Here is a 25976-nt window from a genome sequence, read left to right on the forward strand (position 1 = left end):
TTCTGCAGTTTTGCAAAAGGATGCCCGCACTTGTTCCCTATTTACAAACAACTCATTGTGTCTCACAATCAACCTTATATCCTCCCCACCACATCTAGAAGGCCATGGAACAATCTGGCGCGATGGCCGCTGCCGGCGCCGTCAACCCCCAATCTTGGTGTTCCGTGCAATGCACGGGCATCTGCTATGTCTTGAGCTTGCGTTGGTTTTCCTTGAAAAGGAAAGGGTGATGCAGCACAGTAGCGTAAGTATTTCCCTCAGTTTTTGAGAACCAAGGTATCAATCCAGTAGGAGGCTCCTCACAAGTCCCACGCACCTACACAAACAAACAAGAACTCGCAACCAACACAATAAAGGGGTTGTCAATCCCTTCAAGGCCACTTGCGAAAGTGAGATCTGATAGAGATAATATGATAAGATAAATATATTTTTGGTATTTTATGATATAGATTGGAAAAGTAAAGATGCAAATAAAAGTAGATTGAAAGCTTATATGATAAGAGATAGACCCAGGGGCCATTGGTTTCACTAGTGGCTTCTCTCAAGATAGCATAATTATTAAGGTGGGTGAATAAATTACTGTCGAGCACTTGATAGAAAAGCGAATAATTATGAGATTATCTAGGCATGATCATGTATATAGGCATCACGTCCGTGACAAGTAGACCGAAACGATTCTGCATCTACTACTATTACTCCACACATCGATCGCTATCCAGCATGCATCTAGAGTATTAAGTTCATGAAGAACAGAGTAACGCTTTAAGAAAGATGACATGATGTAGAGGGATAAACTCATGCAATATGATATAAACCCCGTATTTTTATCCTTGATGGCAACAATACAATACGTGCCTTGCTGCCCCTGCTATCACTGGGTAAGAACACCGCAAGATTGAACCCAAAGCTAAGCACTTCTCCCATGGCAAGAAAGATCAATCTAGTAGGCCAAACCAAATCGATAATTTGAAGAGACTTGCAAAGATAAATCAATCATACATAAAAGAATTCAGAGAAGATTCAAATATTATTCATAGATAAACTTGATCATAAACCCACAATTCATGGATCTCGACAAACACACTGCAAAAAGAGTTACATCAAAATAGATCTCCAAGAAGAGGAAGGAGAACTTTGTATTGAGAATCAAAGAGAGAGAAGAAGCCATCTAGCTAATAACTATGGACCCGAAGGTCTGTGGTAAACTACTCACAACTCATTGGAGAGGCCTTGGAGTTGATGTAGAGGCCCTCCATGGTGGATTCCCCCTCCGGCGGAGCATCGGCGACGGCTCCAAGATGGGATCTTGCGGATACAGAAGGTTACGGTGGTGGAAATAGTTTTTCGTGGTCGCCCCTGATGTTTTCGGGGTACATGGGTATATATAGGAGGAAGGAGTACGTCGGTGGATGATTGAGGGGCCCATGAGGGTGGGGGGCGCGCCCAGCCCTAGGGGGCACGCCAGGCACCCTCGTGGCCTCCTTGCTTGTTTCTTGACTTCCACTCCAAGTCCTCTGTATCACGTTTGTTCCAAAAAGATCGCTCCCGAAGGTTTCATTCCATTTGGACTCCGTTGGATATTCCTTTTGTTTGAAACACTGAAATAGGCAAAAAAAGCAATTCGGGCTGGGCCTCCGGTTAGTAGGTTAGTCCCAAAAAATGATATAAAAGTGTAAAGTAAAGCCCATAAACATCCAAAACAGGTAATATAATAGCATGGAACAATAAAAAATTATAGATACGTTGGAGACGTATCAAGCATCCCCAAGCTTAATTCCTGCTCGCCCTCGAGTAGGTAAATGATAAAAACAGAATTTTTGATGTGGAATGCTACCTAGCATATTTCTCAATGTATTTCTCTTTATTGTGGCATGAATGTTCAGATCCAAATGATTCAAAATAAAAGTTCATAGTGACATAAGAAATAGTAATACTTCAAGCATACTAATAAAGCAATCATGTCTTCTCAAAATAACATGGCTAGAGAAAGTTCATCCCTACAAAATCATATAGTTAGGCTATGTTTCATTTTCATCACACAAAATACTCCCATCAAGCACAACCCCGGTTTGAGCCAAGCAATTGTTTCACACTTTAGCAATCTCAAACTTTTTTCAACTTTCACGCAATACATGAGCGTGTGCCATGGATATATCACTATGGGTGGAATAGAATATGATGGTGGAGGTTGTGTGGAGAATACAAAAAAGGAGAAAGTCTCACATTGACGAGGCTAATCAACGCGGTATGGAGATGCCCATCGATTGATGTCAACATGAGGAGTAGGGATTGCCATGCAATAGATGCACTAGAGCTATAAATGTATGAAAGCTCAACAAAAGAAACTAGGTGGGTGTGCATCCAACTTGCTTGCTCATGAAGACCTAGGGCATTTTGAGGAAGCCCATCGTTGGAATATACAAGCCAAGTTATATAATGAAAAATTCCCACTAGTATATGAAAGGGACAACAAATGAGACTCTCTATATGAAGAACATGGTGCTACTTTGAAGCACAAGTGTGGAAAAAAGATAGTAACATTGCCCCCTTTATTTTTTTGGGCCTTTTTTTATTTGGCCTTTCTTTTTTTTCTTTGGCCTTTATTTTTTTTCCTTTTTGGCCTTTTTTCGTAAGGGACAATGCTCTAATAATGATGATCATCACACTTCTATTTATTTACAAGTCATGAGTTACAACTCGATACTAGAACAAGATATGACTCTATATGAATGCCTCCGGCGGTGTACCGGGATGGGCAATGAATCAAGAGTGACATGTACGAAAAATTATACATGGTGGCTTTGCCACAAATATGATGTCAACTACATGATCATGCAAGGCAATATGACAATGATGATGCGTGTCATAATAAATGGAACGGTGGAAAGTTGCATGGCAATATATCTTGAAATGGCTATGGAAATGCCATAATAGGTAGGTATGGTGGCTGTTTTGAGGAAGATATAAGGAGGTTTATGTGTGATAGAGCGTATCGTATCATGGGGTTTTGATGCACCGGCGAAGTTTGCACCAACTCTCAAGGTGAGAAAGGGCAATGCACGGTACCGAAGAGGCTAGCAATGATGGAAGGTGAGAGTGCGTATAATCCATGGACTCAACATTAGTCATAAAGAACTCATATACTTATTGCAAAAATCTACAAGTCATCAAAAACCAAGCACTACGCGCAGGCTTCTAGGGGGGAGGTTGGTAGGAGTTAACCATCACGCGCCCCGACCTCCACAAAAGGGAAGTCAACCAAAAGAGCACCCCATGCAATAAATTTGTTACACAACTTTTACCATACGTGCATGCTACGGGACTTGCCAACTTCAACACAAGTATTCTTTAAATTCACAGTTACATCAACTAGCATGACTCTAATATCACCACCTCTATATCTCAAAACGATTATCAAGCATCAAATTGATCATAGCATCCAATTCACTTCTATGATAGTTTTTATTATACCCAACTTGGATGCCCATCATTCTAGGGCCAATTTTATAACCATAGCAAATACCATGCTGTTATAAAAGACTCTCAAAATAATATAAGTGAAGCATGAGAAATTAACAATTTCTACAAAATTAAGCCACCGTCGTGCTCTAAAAGATATAAGTGAAGCACTAGAGCAAAAATTATCTAGCTCAAAAGATATAAGTGAAGCACATAGAGTATTCTAATAAATTTCAAATCAAGTATTTCTCTGCCAATAGGTGTGTACAGCAAGGATGATTGTGGTAAACTAAAAAGCCAATACTAATATCATACACGACGCTCCAAGCAAACCACATATCATGTGGCGAATAAAAATATAGCTCCAAGTAAAGTTATCGATAGACGAAGACGAAAGAGGGGATGCCTTCCGGGGGCATCCCCAAGCTTAGGCTTTTGGTTATCCTTTAATATCTTAGGGTTCCATGGGCATCCTCAAGCTTAGGCTTTTGCCACCCTTTATTCCATAGTCCATCAAATCTTTACGCAAAACTTGAAAACTTCACAACACAAAACTCAGCAGGAATCTCATAAGCTCCATTAGTGCAAGAAAGAAAACCCACCACATAAGGTACTGTAATAAAATCATTATTTATTTATATTGGTGTTAAACCTACTGTATTCCAACTTTTCTATGGTTCATACCCCTACATACTAGCCATAGATGCATCAAAATAAGCAAACAACACACGAAAAAAAGAATCTGTCAAAAACAGAACAGTTTGTAGCAATCTGTAACTTTAGAATACTTATGGAACTCCAAATATCCTACGAAAATAGGAAGTCCTGGGAAATTTGTGTATTGATCTACAGCAAAAAGAATCAATGCAAAATCACGTTTCTGTGATTTATTGAATTTTTTCTCATGAGCGCAAAGTTTCTGTTTTTCAGCAGAATCAAATTAACTCTTACCATTGGTTATCCTATAGGTTCTACTTGGCACAAACACTAATTAAAAAAAGAAAACACAACTAAACAGAAAGTAGATGCAAAATTTATTACTAAACATAAGCAAAAACAAAGAAACTAAAATAAAATTGGGTTGCCTCCCAACTAGCGCTATTGTTTAACGCCCCAAGCTAGGCTTAAAAGCGAGGATAGATCTAAATAGTGCCATCTTTGGCATTTGATTCATAAGTAGCTCGCATGAAAGATTCATAAGGTAATTTTACTTTCTTTATTGGAAATTTCTCCATGTCTTTCCTTAATGGAAATTCAAATCTAATATTCGCTTCCTTCATATCAATAATTGCACCAATCGTTCTAAGGAAAGGTCTACCAAGAATAATAGGGCATGAAAGATTGCAATCTATGTCAAGAACGATAAAATCTACGGGCACATAGTTCCTATTTTCAATAATAAGAACATCATTGATCATTCCCATAGGCTTTTTAATGGTGGAATCCGCAAGGTGCAAATTTAAAGGGCAATCATCAAGATCATGGAAACCTAGAATATCACATAAAGTTTTTGGAATTGTGGAAACACTAGCACCCAAATCACACAAAGCATAACACTCATAATCTTTAATTTTAATATTTATAGTAGGTTCCCACTCATCATTAAGTTTTCTAGGTATAGAAACTTCCAAATTAAGGTTTTCATCATAAGATTGCATCAAGGCATCAACAATATGTTTGGTAAAGGTTTTATTTTGACTATAAGCATGAGGAGAATTCAACACAGATTGCAACAAGGAAATACAATCTATTAAAGAGCAATTATTATAATTAAATTCCTTGAAATCCAAGATAGTGGGTTCTATGCTATTTAAAGTCTTGACCTCTCCAATCCCACTTTTACCAAATTTAGCATCAAGATCTAAAAAATCCGAATCATTGGGACGCCTTTTAACTAAAGTTGACTCATCTCTAGTCCCATCATTATTAAGATTCATATTGCAAAACAAAGATTTAATAGGGGACACATCTATAACTTTTAGATCTTCATCATTATTTGCATGGAAACTGGAAGAACACGCCTTCACAAAGCAATCTTTCTTGGCACGCAATCTAGCGGTTCTTTCTTTGCACTCATCAATGGAAATTCTCATAGCTTTGAGAGACTCATTGATATCATGCTTAATAGGAGTAGATCTAAGTTTCAAATAATCAACATCAAGTGAAAGTCTATCAACGTTCCTAGCCAAATCATCAACTTTAAGCAATTTTTCTTCAAGCAAGGTATTAAAATTCTTTTGAGAGACCATAAATTCTTTCACACTATTTTCAAAATCAGAGGGCATATTATTAAAATTACCATAAGAATTATTGTAGGAATTTGCATAATTATTAGAGGAATTACTAGGGAACAGTCTAGAATTAAAGTTTCCTCTATAAGCATTGTTACCCAAATTATTCCTACCAACAAAGGTCACATCCGTAGATTCATTATTATTCTCAATCAAAGTAGAAAAAGGCATATCATTGCGATCAATAGAAGCACTCTTAGTAGGAAATACTTTCATAAGTTCATCCATCTTTCCACTCAAAACATTAATTTCTTCTATAGCATGCACTTTTTTACTAGTAGATCTTTCGGTGTGCCATTGAGAATAATTAGCCATAATATTATCAAGGAGTTTAGTGGCTTCCCCTAAGGTGATTTCCATAAACGTGCCTCCCGCGGCCGAATCTAAAAGATTTCTAGAAGCGAAATTCAATCCGGCATAAAAATTTTGTATGACGATCATCCATAAATTCAAACCATGAGTAGGGCAATTGCGAATCATCAATTTCATTCTTTCCCAAGATTGGGCAACACGCTCATGATCAAGTTGTTTAAAATTCATAATATCGTTCCTAAGAGAGATGATCTTAGCGGGAGGAAAATACTTAGAGATAAAGGAATCTTTGCACTTATTCCATGAATCAATACTATTTTTAGGCAAAGACGAAAACCAAATTTTAGCATGATCTCTAAGTGAAAACAGAAATAACATCATTTTAACAATATCATTATCCGTATCTTTCTTCTTTTGCATCTCACACAAATCAACAAAGTTGTTTAGATGGGTAGCGGCATCTTCACTAGGAAGGCCAGAAAATTGATCTTTCATAACAAGATTTAGCAAAGCAGCATTGATTTCACAAGACTCAACATCATTAAGAGGAGCAATCGGAGTATTAAGGAAATCATTATTATTGGTATTGGAAAAATCACACAATTTGGTATTATCTTGCGCCATCGTGACAAGCAATCCAACACACAAGCAAACAAAAAGGCAAGCGAAAGAGAGAGGAGATTGGGAAAGAGATGGCGAATAAAACGGCAAGGGTGAAGTGGGGGAGAGGAAAACGAGAGGCAAATGGCAAATAATGTAATGCGAGGGAGATGAGTTTGTGATGGGTACTTGGTATGTCTTGACTTGAGCGAAGACCTACCCGGCAACGACGCCATAAATCCTTCTTGCTACGTCTTGAACTTGCGTTGGTTTTCCTTGAAGAGGAAAGGGTGATGCAGCACAGTAGCGTAAGTATTTCCCTCAGTTTTTGAGAACCAAGGTATCAATCTAGTAGGAGGCTCCTCACAAGTCCCACGCACCTACACAAACAAACAAGAACTCGCAACCAACGCAATAAAGGGGTTGTCAATCCCTTCAAGGCCACTTGCAAAAGTGAGATCTGATATAGATAATATGATAAGATAAATATACTTTTGGTATTTTATGATATACATTGGAAAAGTAAAGATGCAAATAAAAGTAGATTGAAAGCTTATATGATAAGAGATAGACCCCGGGGTCATAGGTTTCACTAGTGGCTTCTCTCAAGATAGCATAATTATTACGGTGGGTGAACAAATTACTGTCGAGCAATTGATAGAAAGGCGAATAATTATGAGATTATCCAGGCATGATCATGTATATAGGCATCATGTCCGTGACAAGTAGACCGAAACGATTCTCCATCTACTACAATTACTCCACACATTGGCCGCTATCCAACATGCATCTAGAGTATTAAGTTCATGAAGAACAGAGTAACGCTTTATGACATGATGTAGAGGGATAAACTAATGCAATATGATATAAACCCCATCTTTTTATCCTTGATGGCAACAATACAATATGTGCCTTGCTGCCCCTGCTGTCACTGGGGAAGGACACCGCAAGATTGAACCCAAAGCTAAGCACTTCTCCCATTGCAAGAAAGAGCAATCTAGTAGACCAAACCAAACTGATAATTCGAAGAGACTTGCAAAGATAACTTAATCACACATAAAATAATTCAGAGGAGATTCAAATATTTCTCATAGATAAACTTGATCATAAACCCACAATTCATCGGATCTCGACAAACACACCGCAAAAAGAGTTACATCGAATAGATCTCCAAGAAGAGGAAGGAGAACTTTGTATTGAGAATCAAAGAGAGAGAAGAAGCCATCTAGCTAATAACTATGGACCTGAAGGTCTGTGGTAAACTACTCACAACTCATCGAAGAGGCCTTGGAGTTGATGTAGAGGCCCTCCGTGGTGGATTCCCCCTCCGGCGGAGCGCCGACGACGGCTCCAAGATGGGATCTCGCGAATACATAAGGTTATGGTGGTGGAAATAGTTTTTCGTGGTCGCCCCTGATGTTTTAAATGTACATGGGTATATATAGGAGGAAGGAGTACGTCGGTGGACGATCGAGGGGCCCACGAGGGTGGGGGTGTGTGCCCAGCCCTAGGGGGCGCGCCGGGCACCCTCGTGGCCGCCTCGCTTGTTTCTTAACTTCCACTCCAAGTCCTCTGGATCACGTTTGTTCCAAAAAGATCGCTCCCGAAGGTTTCATTCCGTTTGGACTCGTTTGATATTCCTTTTCTTTGAAACACTGAAATGGGCAAAAAAACGACAACAAGAACAATTCGGGCCGGGCCTCCGGTTAGTAGGTTAGTCCCAAAAAATGATATAAAAGTGTAGTAAAGCCCATAAATATCCAAAATAGGTAATATAATAGCATGGAACAATAAAAAATTATAGATACGTTGGAGACGTATCAGCATCTTACCCATATAAGAAAAGAGTAGAGATACTCGTGGTAACGCACGAGAAATTATGTCAAACACGGCTAGTTGTCAGCAGGCTAGCTCTACAACCATGATGATAGTGACTACACATGGTGAGGCCTACACTCAGGTGTCATCTCCGGCGCAGGGTCTTGTCACTTTACTATGAGGAGTAATTTGACCAACGAGTAGTACAGTACTAGTACTACATTGCTAGTACTACTACTAGTCTAACACCACCGTTTGGATTTAGTAGTACTACCTGCTACCTCTTGAGCTTGCGTTGGTTTTTCCATTGAAGAGAAAAGGGTGATGCAGCAAAGTAGAGTAAGTATTTCCCTTAGTTTGAGAACCAAGGTACCAATCCAGTCGGAGACAACGCACAAGTCACCGAATACCCGCACAAACAATCAAACAAACTTGCACCCAACGTGATAAAGGGGTTGTCAATCCCTTCACGATTACTAGCAAAAGTGAGATCTAGTAGAGATAGATAAATGGTAAAGTAAATATTTTTGGTATTTATATTTATAGATCAGAAAGTAAAAGATTGCAAAATAGTAGATCGGAAACTTATATGATGGAAAAGAGAACTTATATGATGGAAAAGAGAACTTATATGATGGAAAAGAGACCCGGGGGCCATAGGTTTCACTAGAGGCTTCTCTCAAGATAGAAAATAATACGATGGGTGAACAAATTACTACCGAGCAATTGATAGAAGAGGGCATAATAATGACAATATCTATGGCAATGATCATGAACATAGGCATCACGAATGTGTCAAGTAGACCGAAATGATTCTGCATCTACTACTATTACTCCACACATCGACCACTATCCAGCATGCATCTAGAGTATTAAGTTCATAAAGAATGGAGTAACACATTAACTAAGATGACATGATGTAGAGGAATTAACTCAAGCAATATGATGAAAACCCCATCTTTTTATCCTTGATGGCAACAATACAATACGTGCCTTCCTGCCCCTACTGTCACTGGGAAAGGACACCGCAAGATTGAACCCAAAGCTAAGCACTTCTCCCATTGCAAGTGTCAGTGTCAAAACTGGCGGATCTCGGGTAGGGGGTCCCGAACTGTGCGCCTAGGCAGATGGTAACAGGAGACAAGGGACACGATGTTTTTACCCAGGTTCGGGCCCTCTCGATGGAGGTAAAACCCTACTCCTGCTTGATTAATATTGATGATATGGGTAGTACAAGAGTAGATCTACCACGAGATCAGAGAGGCTAAACCCTAGAAGCTAGCCTATGGCATGATTGTTGTTCATCCTACGGACTAAAACCCTCCGGTTTATATAGACACCGGAGAGGGCTAGGGTTACATAGAGTCGGTTACAATGGGAGGAGATCTACATATCCGTATCGCCAAGCTTGCCTTCCACGCCAAGGAATGTCCCATCCGGACACGGGACGAAGTCTTCAATCTTGTATCTTCATAGTCGAGGAGTCCGACCAAAGGTTATAGTCCGGTCATCCGGACACCCCCTAATCCGGGACTCCCTCAGTAGCCCCTGAACCAGGCTTCAATGACTACGAGTCCGGCGCGCCAATTGTCTTAGGCATTGCAAGGCGGGTTCCTCCTCCGAATACTTCATAGAAGATTTTGAACACAAGGATAGTGTCCGGCTCTGCAAAATAAGTTCCACATACCATCGTAGAGAGAATAATGTTTGTACAAATCTAATCTGCTGACGTATTCCGTAGCGTGACATCATGCCTCGGCCAAGTCTTCATTCGAATTATTTTACTGTCCCACCTCAGCGCGTTTAGCGAGGCGGTTTCCTTGGCACGTCTTGTCAAAGCAGAGATTGTGCACCCTTATTCCGGGATTCTCATCAATACGGGCGTGGGTAACCCAACCGCGCCATTAATCATGGTGTTTGGGAGATAAGCGAGTTTTACTAGGCTGGTGGGGGTACATAGTTTCATCCGCCAATATAAGGGGATAAGGATCCACTCTTTCCATTTATGCCTTCTTCCTCCTTTGCTTATCCATCTCCGCGCACTCGAGCTCCAGCACCCAAGTCCGCACTTCCCACCTCAACCTTCTCCAGCCATGTACGGAGCGGGAGGCAGGTGGATGGCCTCCTCCGTCACGGAGGGGCACATCAAAAAGTTGAGGAAGGCCGGATACTTGTCCAACGACATTGCGCACCGACTTCCAGACGAGGGGCAGCTCATTTCCACCCCCAGGCCCCATGAGAGGGTGGTGTTCCTCCCCCATTTCGTACACGGACTGGGCTTCCCACTCCACCCATTTGTCCGGGGGCTCATGTTCTACTATGGCTTGGATTTCCATGATCTGGCCCCAAACTTCATCCTCAACATCTCGGCATTTATCGTCATGTGCGAGGTCTTCCTCTGCGTCAAGCCCCACTTCGGCTTATGGCTGAAGATCTTCAATGTCAAGCCGAAGGTAGTGGGCGGCCAGCAGGCGGAGTGCGGAGGCGCCATGGTGGGAAAGATGGCCAACGTCACATGGCTCGAGGGCTCCTTTGTGGAAACCATCAAAGGGTGGCAATCGGGGTGGTTCTACATCACCGAGCCGCGTGACCCTGAATGGGCAGCGGCCCCCGAATTCCGATCTGGCATCCCCACATGGCTCACCTCCTGGAAAGAGACGGGCCTGTCGTGGGGTAATTCGGCAGAGCTGACCGGACTCCAAACATGCGTCAAAGACCTGATTGACAAGAAGGTTAAACTTGTCACCGTAGTCTAGGTCATGCTCTTCCGCCGGGTCCTCCCGTGTCAACGACGGGCTTTTAACTTGTGGGAATTCAACCCGGCCCAGCACCAAACTTTGTCCAGGCTCTTTGACACAACGCACGAAGATGCCTGGAAGGCGCTATTCAAGGGCTCCGAGGTTCACCCCCCCATTACCGAGGATCGCGGATTCTGCACGAAGCACCAAGCCAGCGCGGTAAGCTTATTTTACCCATTACAGGATACTTGTTTTTCATAGTTTGACTATATGCGGGATCTAAGCTTCCATTCCTTTAACAGGACTGGCAAAAGAAGTCCGGACAGATCAACTGTCCGACTCCTTTGCCCGAAGGCCCAGCAGATGCCCGCTTGGAGAAGCTGCTGGTCCCGGCACCTCACGTGGTGCCGGAGAAGAAGGCCAAGAAGAAGGCCACGGGAACTCGAAAGAGTTCCCGGTGCCTGGTAGTGTCGGATTCCTCGTCTGATGACTCCGAAGCGCACTCCTCCCACGAAGGCGAGGAGGAAGAAGAGGCCTCTCCCCCTCCAACGAGGGGAGGAAAGAAAAGGAAGGCCACCCCAACTAGGGGGGCGGAGGGTCCAAGAAGGGAAAAACCCTTCTCCCGGACTATCCCATGAACGCCGACGACGGCGAAGAGGAGTGGCCATCCAGGGCCAAGCCCCTGGCAAAATCGTAAGTATCCGAATACCAGAATAACTTATGGTGTTCCTTTACTACACAGTATCTTCTAACGCCGAACATAATCATGCAGTCCGCCCAAGACCCAGCTCGACGCTTCGTCGAGCGGATCCCTGGATTCGTCGGATGTGAATAGTGTTTCACTCCCGACCTCTACCTCCCCTCGCCCCATGGACGACGCCAAGGTGGAGTCCCAAAAGGGGACGAGCCAGGAGGAGGTAGCCCCGGAGGCACCGCAAGGAGACCTTCCGGATTCCAGGCGCAAAGGGGATAAAACCCCAAAGGGCTCTAAGTCTAGCCCCGAGCCGGACACCGCACCGGAACCTTCAGTGGTTCCGAAGTCCGGCAGGCGGCCCCTTCGTAAGAAGGGCAAGCCTACGATGCCGGTGACCTCCGTCCAACCAGAGGCACCGGATAATTTGCTGGAGGTGCTCAATGGCGCCTCCATCGACGAGGAGCACTACACTATTATGAGTGCGGTGATCCAGATGGTTCAGTCCGCTAAGAGCGAGCTGGCAGAAGCCTGTGCCAGCCTTCTAATAGGCTTCGAGGTATGTATTTAAGATATGTAAAAATATTACCGCATAGACAGTAGCCCCTGATGCTCAGTTTGGTGTTCGGAAAGAAAAGACGGACTGAGCATCTAAAAATATATACGCAGGAGTCTAACATAAATATGTCAATATGGGAATGCAGGCTGCGCTGCTGACCTCTGCCGCACTGACTGTGGAGGTCGATGCATTGAGGTAGAGCCTCGAGCGGTCCGAGAACGAGCTCGACCTTGCCAAGAAGGAGCTCGAGGACAAAGAAGGTAAGTAGTACCTTATGTAAGTATATGAAAATACCTGGTTGCAAATAGTGACATGACCAACATGAGTGTTATAGGGGCCACAACCGAGGTGGCGACCCTGAAGGAAGCGCTGTCCAAGGCCGAAGACAATGCGGCCATGGAGCGCACCGAGCGAGAAAAGCAGGAGGCACGGGTGGCGGAGGTGCAGCAAGAGCTCCATGCTCTTGTGAAGAAACACGAGAGATTGGAGCTTGACTCAAAGACTCGAGAGTCCGAGCTTGCCTCGGCCCTTGAGAGCGCCAAATCCGCTAAGGCCAAAGCCCAAAAAGCCCTCCAGGAAATTGAGGCGATGAATAAGATAGCGGCGGGTAAGGCATTCTTTATGCAAAGCAAGCACGTGAAAGTGAATTACTTGTTACTTACCGAGTCCGGAGCTCTACAGGAGCATTCGCAGATCTGCCCCGCAGTGTGTCCGATGCTGCCGCATTCTACCGAGCCGAGGAAGGGAGCTCGACGGAGAAGGTGTTCTGGTCCCAGTATGCTGAGGCCGGACACCCGATGCCCTTGAGCGACCAGCTGAAGCAGCTGGTCGAGCTCCATAAGGTAGCCGAACAGGCCATGAAGGGCCTTATAGTCCGGCTATGGCCTGGCGAGGTCGTGACCGGGAGCTACTTTGGGCTGGTGAGGCGGCTGGTGGATGCCTGTCCACGGCTTGAAGTCATCAAGCGCTCCGTGTGCATCGAAGGCGCCCGTAGGGCCCTTGCCTGGGGCAAGCTGGATGCTGAGAAGCTAGTGACAGATGGGCCACCGGAGGGGAAGGAGCATCGCAGGCCCGAAATGTATTATGAGGGTGTCCTGAAGGGTGCCCGCCTTGTGGCGAATGAATGTTCCAAAGATGTAATATTTGAGTAAACTCGGTCGTGTTATCCTGTGCGCTGAAGACTTGTTCATATGCGCTAAGCAACGCTTTTACATTTAAAATATTACCTTCTGTGCGGCCGTTTATCAAATCTGAGAGATGGCGAGTCATCGGCTTCTACCCCCATGCCACGAGTGCTGGGGTGTTTGGGATAAACCTGAGCGCTCTTGTTCCCATTCTTGGGTCCTTCAAGGGAGGCGCTCAGCACGACAAACAAGGCAATCGGATTATAATGCTTTATCACTCTCACTTAACCATAGAATTCTATAATTTTAAATTTCGACGAAGCCCCTAGTATTCAGAAGACCGAGTTCGGGGCGCTATCCACACCTAGGCCGGACAAAGCCAGCTCCTCGCTCTAAGCGGCATGAGTCTTTAGGGACTCAAAAACCTCTCGAACAGCGACCGGCTCTCGCCTTATCATGACAGTCAGTTTTAGCTTTCTCTACTGAGGTGCTTAACCCAGCTCAACTGGGGCACAATCGCAGTAGTTCTCCCAGCGCTACCTTAGCCGATATAACGGAACGTAAGGTACCAAAGCATGGGAGCCGGGCAAACCCAACTATTGACCCAAGACATGATTCGGAGCCGATGCATATAATGCTATAAGTTCGGGGTGCCGCACTCGTGAGAGTGTTCGGACTTCTCACACCATATTCTGGGGTACTTAAGCCCCTGGTGTATTGGCCGTACCAAAGTGCACGGTTGCATAATGTCATAAATGAACATATTTACATAAAAGGTGAATGCAATAATAGACAAGAGCTATGTATTGTTTATTAAAAGGCAGTTGTGAGAGCAGAACGATACAAATAGTGCGATAAGCAAGAGATGGGATTATTTGACATGTTCCCCTCCAGGGGCAAGGTGCGAGACTTTATGTAAGACAGGTATTTAGCTCGTTATAGAGACCACCTGGACATTCGACGTAGCTTGCTGCCTCCCTGGCTGTTGCATCGTGTGTTCGGCGATTGTACTGCCGGACAGGCCTTCAGGAGAATGGAGTCCTGATAGTAAGAAAAAAGAAATGACAAAATCGGGAGCCCCTAGTGCGGTTGAGCCGTATTTTGGGCGTGCCATGGTTGTGCCCCTCCCCTTATGCCCATGGTATTTCTAGAGCGTAATTATGTACGCGTAGTACTGGTTTCGCAATTTCGCGAGGGCCGGGGTTGGGGCCGTACTGCTACGCTTGCACGGAACGTGCCAGGCAGTCTTGTTGTAGGTTACTCCGGGCGCGCTTGATGATGTCCGGACGTTTAATAGTCGGACTAGAGAATTGCCTTGAGAGGTTACTTTGTACTCCTGTCGCGAGGGCCGCCGTATGCTCCTCTGTTCGGAGAGAGCGTTCGGTATTTCCATTGACCGTAATGACTCCTCGAGGGCCTGGTATCTTGAGCTTGAGGTATGCGTAGTGCGGCACCGCATTGAACTTTGCAAATGCGGTTCGTCCGAGCAGGGCGTGATAGCCACTGCGGAACGGGACTATGTCGAAGATTAACTCCTCGCTTCGGAAATTATCCGGGGATCCGAAGACCACTTCCAGTGTAACTGAGCCTATACAGTTGGCCTCTACACCTGGTATGACGCCTTTAAAGTTCGTCTTTGTGGGTTTAATCCTTGAGGGATCTATGCCCATTTTTTGCACTGTATCCTGATAAAGCAGGTTCAGGCTGCTGCCGCCGTCCATAAGGACTCTAGTGAGGTGAAATCCGTCAATGATTGGGTCTAGAACCAATGCGGCGAATCCGCCGTGGCAGATGCTAGTGGGGTGGTCCCTTCGATCGAAAGTGATCGGGCAGGAGGACCATGGGTTGAACTTTGGGGCGACTGGCTCCAACACATATACGTCCCTAAGTGCACGCTTGCATTCCTTTTTGGGGATGTGGGTTGCGTATATCATGTTCACCGTCCGCACTTGTGGGGGAAAGCCCTTCTGTCCCCTATTGTTCGGCGGCCGGGGCTCCTCCTCGTCATCGCTATGCAGCCCCTTGTCTCTTAACTTGCCTGCCTGCTTGAACACCCAACAACCCCTGTTGGTGTGATTGGCTGGTTTTTTGGGGGTGCCGTGTATCTGACACAAGCGATCGAGTATTCGGTACAAATTGGACGGGCCCGGAGTACTTCTTTTGAATGGCCTTTTCCGCTGACCGGGTTTAGAGCCTCGGAATCCGGCGTTAACTGCCGTATCTTCCGCATTGTTGCCGTTAATGCAATGCTTGTGTTTGTTGCGACGCAACCTGCCATTGTTATCCTTGGTATCCGAATTACCAGGGCTCTTGGTCATGTTATTACTACGAGCTAGCCAACTGTCTTCTTCCGTGCAAAAGTGGGTCATGAGTGTTGTGAGGGCTGCCATGGATTTCGGCTTTTCCTGTCCTAGGTGCCGGGCAAGCCATTCGTCACGGATGTTATGTTTGAAGGCTGCGAGGGCCTCTGTGTCTGGACAGTCGACTATTTGATTTTTCTTGGTTAGGAACCGTGTCCAGAATTGTCTGGCCGATTCATCTAGCTGCTGAATGATGTGGCTTAGGTCATCGTCGTCTGGTGGTCGCACATAGGTGCCCTGGAAATTGTCGAGGAATGCGGCTTCCAGGTCCTCCCAGCAACCAATTGACTCTGCTGGCAAGCTGTTAAGCCAATGCCGAGCTGGTCCTTTTAGCTTGAGTGGGAGGTATTTGATAGCGTGTAGATCATCACCGCGGGCCATGTGGATATGAAGAAGATAGTCCTCGATCCATACCGCAGGATCTGTTGTGCCATCGTATGATTCAATGTTTATGGGTTAAAAACTCTCGGGGATTTTATGATCCATTACTTCATCTATGAAGCATGGTGGGTGTGCGGCACCTCTGTACTGGGCTATATCAGGACGTAGCTCAAATGAGCTTTGTTTGCTGTGTTCGGCCTGGCCATGTTTGTCATATCCGGCATGACGGTTATCGTCATGTGCCGTGGGGCGCCCACGCGATCCGTAGATCGATCTTGTTTGCCTTGCCTTGTCCTCCAATATGTCTCGCAGGTCTGGTGCATTTCCCCGTCCCTTGGTATTTTTTGAGCGACGCCGGGGTGCGGCTTGAGTGGATGGCCGAGAGGCCTCTCTGTCGCGGCCACGAGGTGGATGGTCGGCCGCGTCATGCGCTGGTGATTTAGGTTTAGGTGCTTCCTCCTCTAATCGGGGTAGCAGCCTGCGCTTTGGGTAGCTCTTGGAGGGGCGTTCGAGTTCGTATTCCTCGGCCGCAAGGACTTCAGTCCATCTGTCGGCTAGCAAGTCTTGGTCAGCTCTAAGCTGCTGCTGTTTTTTCTTGAGGCTGCTCGCCGTGGCCATAAGCCTGCGTTTGAAACACTCTTGCTCGATGGGATCCTCAGGCATGACAAATTCGTCGTCGTCGAGGCTTGCCTCGTCTTCAGAGGGAGGCATGTAATTATCATCCTCTACCTCTTTGTCTGCCGCTCTCTCATGAGGGCTGGCTTCTCCATCCTCCTGTGCTGAATCCAGCTAGAGGGGGTTGTCTTCGGCACTGTCCGGGGTGTTATTATCTCCTGTGGCGGAATCGCCGTTTTTGCTTTGGCGGGATTTAGAGTGGCGCCGCTGACGCTGGCGCTTAGGCTGCTTCTTGGAGGGGTGATCCTCGGTTGTTCCATCGCCATTCCCTTCTTTTGGGGTGTCCACCATGTATATGTCGTATGACGAGGTGGCCTTCCAGCCCCCTAGAGGCGCTGGGTCTTGGTCGTCTCCTGCATCGGCGTCCATACCATCGATGTCTTCGAAGTCGAAGTCAAGCATGTCGGTTAAATCATCGACAATGGCTACGAAGTGGGTGGTGGGTGCGCTTTGAATTTCTTCGTCATCCGCATCCCAACCTTGCTGACCATAGTTCGGCCAGGACTCTCCTGACAAAAGGGAGAGACTTTAGTGAATTCAGACGTCGCCAAAGGGCGAGTGCTGAAAGATGTCCGCGGTGGCAAACTCCATGATCGGCGCCCAATCGGGTTCGATCGGTAGGGGCGCAGGAAGTTTGGAGTCCGGATAGGAGTCCGGCACCCTGGAGTCATGAGCTTCACAAAGGACAAGGCTGGTGTTTGGCTCGATCGCCATAGAGATTGTAGCCCCCGAGGCGGTGTCCAGCCACCCGTCCTCGGTTGGCGCGGTCGGCTCCGAACTAAGGGTCGGAGCGGACACTGGGGCAGCCTCCTGGGCACTGTTCGGCGACAGAGCTAGATCATGCCCATCGTGACAGTGCGACGCGCTCGGCTGTGGCTCGAACTCGTCGAAGATCGAGTCTCCACGGATGTCAGCCATGTAGTTCAAACTTCCGAATCTGACCTGATGGCCAGGGACGTAGCTTTCGATCTACTCCAGATGGCCAAGCGAATTGGCCCGCAGTGCAAAGCCGCTGAATACGAAGATCTGTCCGGGGAGAAAAGTCTCACCCTGGACCGCGTCGTTGTTGATGATCGGAGGAGCCATCGGGCCTAAATATGACGACATAGAGGAACTCTCAGTGAAAGCACCAATGTCGGTGTCAAAACCGGCGGATCTCGAGTAGGGGGTCCCGAACTGTGCATCTAGGCGGATGGTAACAGGAGACAAGGGACACGATGTTTTTACCCCGGTTCGGGCCCTCTCGATGGAGGTAAAACCCTACTCCTGCTTGATTAATATTGATGATATGGGTAGTACAAGAGTAGATCTACCACGAGATCAGAGAGGCTAAACCCTAGAAGCTAGCCTATGGTATGACTGTTGTTCGTCCTACGGACTAAAACCCTCCGGTTTATATAGACACCAGAGAGGGCTAAGGTTACACAGAGTCGGTTACAATGGGAGGAGATCTACATATCCGAATCGCCAAGCTTGCCTTCCATGCCAAGGAAAGTCCCATCCGGACACGGGACGAAGTCTTCAATCTTGTATCTTCATAGTCCAGGAGTCCGGCCAAAGGTTATAGTCCGGTCATCCGGACACCCCCTAATCCGGGACTCCCTCAGCAAGAAAAACCAATCTAGTAGGCCAAACTAAACTGATAATTCGAAGAGACTTGCAAAGATATCAAATCATGCATATAAGAATTGAAAGAAGATTCAAATAATATTCATAGATAATCTGATCATAAATCCACAATTCATCGGATCTCGGCAAACACACCACAAAAGAGTATTACATCAAATAGATTTCCAAGAACATCAAGGAGAACATGGTATTGAGAATCAAAGAGAGAGAAGAATCCATGTAGCTACTAGCTATGGACCCGTAGGTCTATGGTAAACTACTCACGATTCATCGGAAGGGCAATGGTGTTGATGTAGAAGCCCTCCACGATTGAATCCCCCTCTGACAGGATGCCAGAAAAGGTCCCTAGATGGGATCTCATGGGTACAGAAGGTTGCGGTGGTGGAAAAGTGTTTTCGTCGCTCTGCCTGATGGTTTTGGGGTATAAGAGTATATATGGGCGAAAGAATTAGGTCAGGAGACCCATGAGGGGCCCACAAGATAGGGGCGCACCCTACCCCCCTGGGCACGCCCTCCACCCTTGTGGCCGCCTCGTGGCTCCTCTGACTTCATCTCCAAGTCTCCTGGTTTCTTTTTGGTCCAAGAAAGATCATCGCGAAAGTTTTATTCTATTTGGACTCCGTTTGGTATTCCTTTTCTGCGAAACTCAAAAATAGGCAAAAAAAAAAGAAACTGGCACTGGGCTCTAGGTTAATAGGTTAGTCCCAAAAATAATATAAAATAGCATATTAATGCATATAAAACATCCAGAACAAATAATATAATAGCATGGAACAATAAACAAGTATAGATACGTTGGAGACGTATCACTACCACGTCCGTCTGGATTTAGTATTTGACTAGCAATATCTAGTAATGCATGTCACGAAAGATATACTACTCCCTCTGTAAATAAATACATGGAGTATTGTTTTATTTGGTTTTGAACGTAGTTCCCGATGATATTATACACTCTCCCTTCCAGTAGATGGCTCAAATTTGAAGTCTCATCAATCAGACTACTATTGTACTCACCGAGCGCTCAGCTTGGTAAGCTACAAAAAAAATTGCAATCAAAGACTACTATTGTACTCCCTCCATACTAGTGCATTAGTCACGTTACGAAAACAAAATAAGCCCAATCTTTTAGGCGTGGTGCATTAACTACCCTCCTCATTCCCTGTTTTTTGCCACGAAAAAAGAAATCACCCAATAGGAGATGTGGGGTGCGTATGCATTCAATGACTTGAGACTACTAGACCTCTTCCAATGCAAAAGTTCTTAGAAGAGGTGCTAAGTGCACTAAATATCTTAGCAACTCAACTCACCAATGCATATATGCTTAACTTGTTGTTGCTAAAGCTCACTGTATTTAATGATTTAGCACCTCAACTCTTCCATGCACTGGTCAACTTCTTTCATTTAAGTGGTTTGCTTAGGTTCACGTGCTTGGCATTGGTTCTTCCCAAGGTCACCAAAGTGCTCTCTCCTCCTTAATACCGCACCATGTCATTTTTTTTCCTATGTGGCATGCTTAGCACCTGCCACCATGGAGCAATGGGAAGGGCCTTAACACAACATTTTTGGTTACATGCATTAATATTTTATTGGTTAAATCAAAGGTCAAAACTTGGCCAAAATGCAAAGGGGACCAATAAACCAGTAAACATCAAAGTTCTCTCGTTTTGCCCCAACTTGGTCTCGGTGAGATGACTATACTGCACCAGCACGGAGGGAGGGCCTAGGAGTAGATGGCCAACACACACGTGAATGCAACATAGTCTGCACTTCTCATATAAAGGCTCCCTGCCAGTCCAATCTACGAAATCCTACGCACCCTAACCAAGGGAAAGAGTGATCACTCCAATCGCAAGATCAGTTGACTAGAAGCTAGACCCATGGAGGCGATGTGCGCGAGCATCAGCCGGCTGTGCCAGATGGTCCATGATGCCGGCTTGCGGCCCGACACCAAGGAACATCTCCAGGTCGTGCTCGAGGCCGCCAGGGCGAGAGGCCTCTTGGATGACAGCTTCGTCTCCTTGTTCGACAAGGTCCTCGTCGGCTTCCTCGACAAGTTCACCGTCATCAAGAAGCTCGCGGACGCCCTTGACGTACGCATCCATCCCATGCGCCCAGGCTCTATGACACTCGCCACCCACAAGGGACTATATGGTGACAACCTCTTTGACACACTGGTAACCCTGCGACTGCCCGCCGTCATGCCGAAGAATGTCCACCTCGAGGTCGCGCCCGCCGTGCAGCGCCTGGCGCAGCAAGACACCATCAACATAATCACCCATGTCTACATGCAAATCGTCCACAAGGACTACTACATGCAAGAGGAGACGATAGGACACTGTCCTTCTTGGACCGAAAGGCAACCTTGGACGGCATTCTTCAGAAGCACGTTGAGCTCGCCGCCAACGCCGCTGCTCCTCACATGTCAGTTGGTGACCCGACGCACTAGGGCATGAGGATGTCGGTGATGGATCCGTATGTATCTTTATCTTTCCGTCAAATCCATGTAGTAGTATATTGTACTACTAGTAATTATCTTACCTTTTGCATCAATTTTATAATTTTCTTACATACTCCATGCATGAACGGCGCCAGAACAAAACTTCTCATTACTCTAGGGAAAACCGTTATTTCTATCTATCAGTCGCGCCATGGAGCAGAACCAAATTTTACAAGTTACAAGTTCAAAAGGAAAAGCTTGCTGTGTTCGCGTCGCACCCCCACACGCTTGGTCCGGCATGCCACTCAAGGGGGGAATGCATGCTGTGTTGCATTTTCACTTACAAGTGGGACTGCAGTTGAGAAAACCGACTATCGGCAAACCCCCATCCCGCCCACCACGCGATGGATGAGAAAATAGGAGGGAGAAGAGATGGTTGTAGCACAAACTCCAAGAAAATTGGTGTCAGATGGGACTCGTGTGGGTGACGTGTGCCGTACTGCTAGACATGAATGCTAGTTATGGCCCATGCCACCCACTATATCGAGGTGCTGGTTACGTAGAGCAAACACATTATCTCTCCAAGAGTACGGTACACCACTAGTACTACTCACATTGTCACAAAATTTCCTGGAGTCCGTGCTCAACCCTCCTCTCTCTCTCTCTCTCTTCTCAGCCAGCCAGCAGACGCGCGGATCCCATTGTCTGTTTGCTCACATGTGGTCCCACATGTTAGTGAAAACGCAAGACGACCCACTAAACCTGCACATCTTTCACCTTGACGTGCTGGTGATGAAAAACAAATCCAATAAATATCTTTGGTGGCCGCTTTTGGAGTTACTCAAGAATAAGATTCTATTTACAGTTTAACCCAAGATGCACATCACGTGGCTTCAACTAGCACTCCATTTTCTTGCATGACACGACCTAGATGCTGGATGTCCCACGTGTCTACAAAAGGAGGAAGAACTCAACCAAATCTTCTCCACATTTAGACCGGAGGAGTAGAAAACACAGCAAGCCATGTGCCTACATCATACTACATACAAGCCCACCTCACGCAGTCATGCTATCACCATATTTCTCGGCCTCCATGCGACACCTAGCTCTAGTTGATCTAACTAGAACTAACTATTGTGCTAGAATACTCCTATATTAGGTTGGCTCTATGTGATGTGGCAACTTCATATAACCGGATGCTGGCTATACTACTACGGTACTCACACTCCAAGAAGTGACTTGAAACCCATTGATAAATTGAGTTTATGACATGCATATGCAAATGTACCATTCATTACATACAACAAGTCATCAACACACAATTACAACGAGGATACATGTTGGATTATAGATTATTTCCAACAAAACATTCTAGTAAATACTAAAGTTTTCATCACACAACAAATAACAAGCAATGAAATGAACTTTAGCTCAACCAATCCTCAGCGTTGGAAACGCTTGCTTTGAACCATAGGTAAGCCTATGGGAAGGGTGATCTATTCTCAATATCGAGACCAACGCAGTACTGATCATCCAGGCTGAAGCGGCCTATATCAGGACACATATTGTGATAGCCAGGGTAGGGAACCACCACAATGTCCAAGGTATAGATACAGTTGCTTCTCATAATGGTAGTAACATAGTGTCAACAACAGCTGGATCTCCTTTCACCATCATTGGATAGTTTTCTACAAGGAAGAGCGAGTTTTCTCCAAGACTATCAATACTGACCCAGAGAGAAGGTGTTGGCACTAGCACACTAGTATCCATTCCAAATACCCTACAACAGATGTTGGAATAGGTCCGGCGAGTGCGACCATGGGAGACAAGGAGAGGTGATCCATCGGAATAAGTTGCCAGGTGCCACTGAGTATATAGGTCCTGCTCATCCTCATGCTCGTGATCATCACCATCGTCATCTCCCCCTTGGTTATAATTGTTTTCAAGTATAGGCAGTGGAATGTTCACAGGACCTTGGAAATACAAGAAGGTTAATTAGTAAAGGGAAACTAGATAACCCGTATGCATGTGGATGAAACAATTATAATTATGGTAGCAAACATACCGAAACCATAAGGATCCCATACAAAAACAGTTCCATGAGTGGTGGCAGCAAACAAAAGACGCTCGTATTGAATTGCATCACAATACTCATCCGTGGACAGAAATTGATTTTTTGAGCAATATCCATCGAGACGTGGAAGTAAAAACGGCAACAAGCTTGTTGAAGATAGCAACAACTTCATAGTCCCTGTAATCCCAAGAGCGGTTGGGAACTCGACAAATTGCTATCTTTCGTAGGTGATAGTCACCATGATCATATTGAACGTACGTACATCACCTGTGTGTTCAACCTCAGGGCACTCTGAGATTTTGGAAGTGGAATCTGCTGACAAGTGTACACATTCACAAGTTCCCACTCATAGTTTTACCCAATATAAACAACCCAATCTCCATTTGCGCCTACCCAGGACTTACCCTTAAGCGATCGCATCTTAACATCACACGTATCATTATCAAGCGGCATGAACTTGCACAAGGAGAGGCTTTCGTCGTCCGCGCACCAGTGATCAGGGTCATGGCGAAGAAGATAGGGGAGATCAAACCGCTCCTGGACCCTTGGGTTCTTTGTAATGATGTTATTTGTTGAGTCGAGAACGGTCTTGAACGAACCTGCCATGCTAGCCGATGTGATGTGATAATCCCCAAGTGCATGCATCTAGAGTATTAAGTTCATGAAGAACAGAGTAACGCTTTAAGAAAGATGACATGATGTAGAGGGATAAACTCATGCAATATGATATAAACCCCATCTTTTTATCCTCGATGGCAACAATATAATACGTGCCTTGCTGCCCCTGCTGTCACTGGGAAAGGACACCGCAAGATTGAACCCAAAGCTAAGCACTTCTCCCATTGCAAGAAAGATCAATCTAGTAGGCCAAACCAAACTGATAATTCGAAGAGACTTGCAAAGATAACTTAATCACACATAAAATAATTCAGAGGAGATTCAAATATTTCTCATAGATAAACTTGATCATAAACCCACAATTCATCGGATCTCGACAAACACACCACAAAAATAGGTACCACTACAAAAAAAAGACACATCCATGACATTTTGGGCCGAACAAATTTTTTGTGTGTCATACATATGACACTTCTATGACGATAATTGTGACAAAACCCAGTATCATCATAGATGTGGTGGGCTCCTACTTCTATGACAAAAAATCATGACAGAAAATGGGCTTTTCGACCTGGGCTAGCCGGAGACGTAGCTGCATGACATTCTTTGGGCCGTCCATGACAGAAAAAACTGTGGTAGAAGCGAGGGCGAGGAAAATTTCGGGGAGTTCCCGGTTACGGTGGGTGGTCGGGGGCCGAGCGATGCGCGTTTCTCTCGTACACATACGCGTGTGTGTGCGAGGCGTTGGGTCTAACTGAACCCGAGCGAGGCGTTGGGCTCTAACTGAACCCGAGCGATTGCACTGCAGGCTACGCGTTACTGAACCCGAGCGATCGATTCCTTCGCTACTGCTGCTAACTGAAGCCGATTGATGCTGCCTCTCTAGATGAACAGTGAGCGTTGCGGAGGGGGGGGGGTTGGATGAACAGTGAGCGGTGGGAGTGGATGAACAGGACCCGTGGTGTTGCCTCTGGATGAATAGGACCCCGATCGATCGAGCCAGTTGGGGCTGGATGAACAGGACCCCGTGGAGGGCTGGATGAACAGGACGACCCCGTGGAGGGCTGGATGAACAGTAGATGGTGGAGGGGTGGATGAACAGTAGCCCATGGAGGGGTGGTTGAACAGGAGCCCATGGAGAGGGGTAGTTGAACAATAGCCGGTGGAGTAGCGCGCGGTGGAGGCTGGATGAACAGGAGCCCGTGGATGAACAGTCGCAGGTGGAGGCTGGAGGAGGTCGACGGTGGATGAATGGTAGCCCGTGGAGGCTGGAGGAGGTCGGCGGTGGAGATGAACAGTATCCCATGGAGTCCCATTTTACAGTACCCCACACCCCTCCTGATGAACAGGACCCCCGTTTCGACCGTAGCGCTCCAACACAAGTCCGTTTCGTCCATTTTGCGGTATGCCACACCCCTCCCGATCAACAGGACCCCCGTTTCGACCGTAGTAGGTCCGTTTCCTCCATTTTGCGGTACGCCACACCCCTCCCGGTGAACAGGATCCCGTTCCGAACGTGGCCGGTCGAACACAAGGCCGTTTCCTCTGTTCTGTGGTACGCCAGCCCTCGTTTCCATCGCTTGTTCCGTCCAAGCCCTCCCGATGAACACGGACACGCATTCCGTTCCGACCCAGCCGGTTGGCTCCCCATGAACACGACGACGATGTTGTTTCTTCGTTCCGTCCCAGCCAATGTACACGAGCCCTGGCCGTACGTATATATGCGCGAGTAGGCGTTCGAGACCCCACCCGTATGTACACATACATGGCCGTATTTTCTTTCTTGTGCACTGGCCGCTGTACGTACGTGTACATGCTACGTGCGCGCCTCTACTACAACACGTGTGCGGCTCTACTATGACACGTGCGCGTCTCTACATCCACCAGTATGTACGTACAGATTCGCGACCAGAATGACAACACTACGTACGCTTCGACCAGGTGGGTCCCGACTGTCAGGCACTTCCTTGCGTGCAAAAATGTAGCTGGTGGGTCCCAACAGTCAGGGGGGCGAATCATTTTTTTCCCTGACGCACTTCCTTTCTTGAGAAGATGTAGCTGATGGGTCCCAGCAGTCAGGGGGGCGAATCATTTTTTTGTTGCCCAGACGCACTTCCTTGCGTGCGAAGATGTAACTGGTGGGTCCCAGCAGTCAGGAGGGGGATCGTTTTTTTGCTCGGATGCACTTCCTTGCGTGCGAAGATGTAGCT

Source organism: Triticum dicoccoides, chromosome 2B (assembly GCF_002162155.2).
Source record: "Triticum dicoccoides isolate Atlit2015 ecotype Zavitan chromosome 2B, WEW_v2.0, whole genome shotgun sequence".
Taxonomy (NCBI): domain Eukaryota; kingdom Viridiplantae; phylum Streptophyta; class Magnoliopsida; order Poales; family Poaceae; genus Triticum; species Triticum dicoccoides.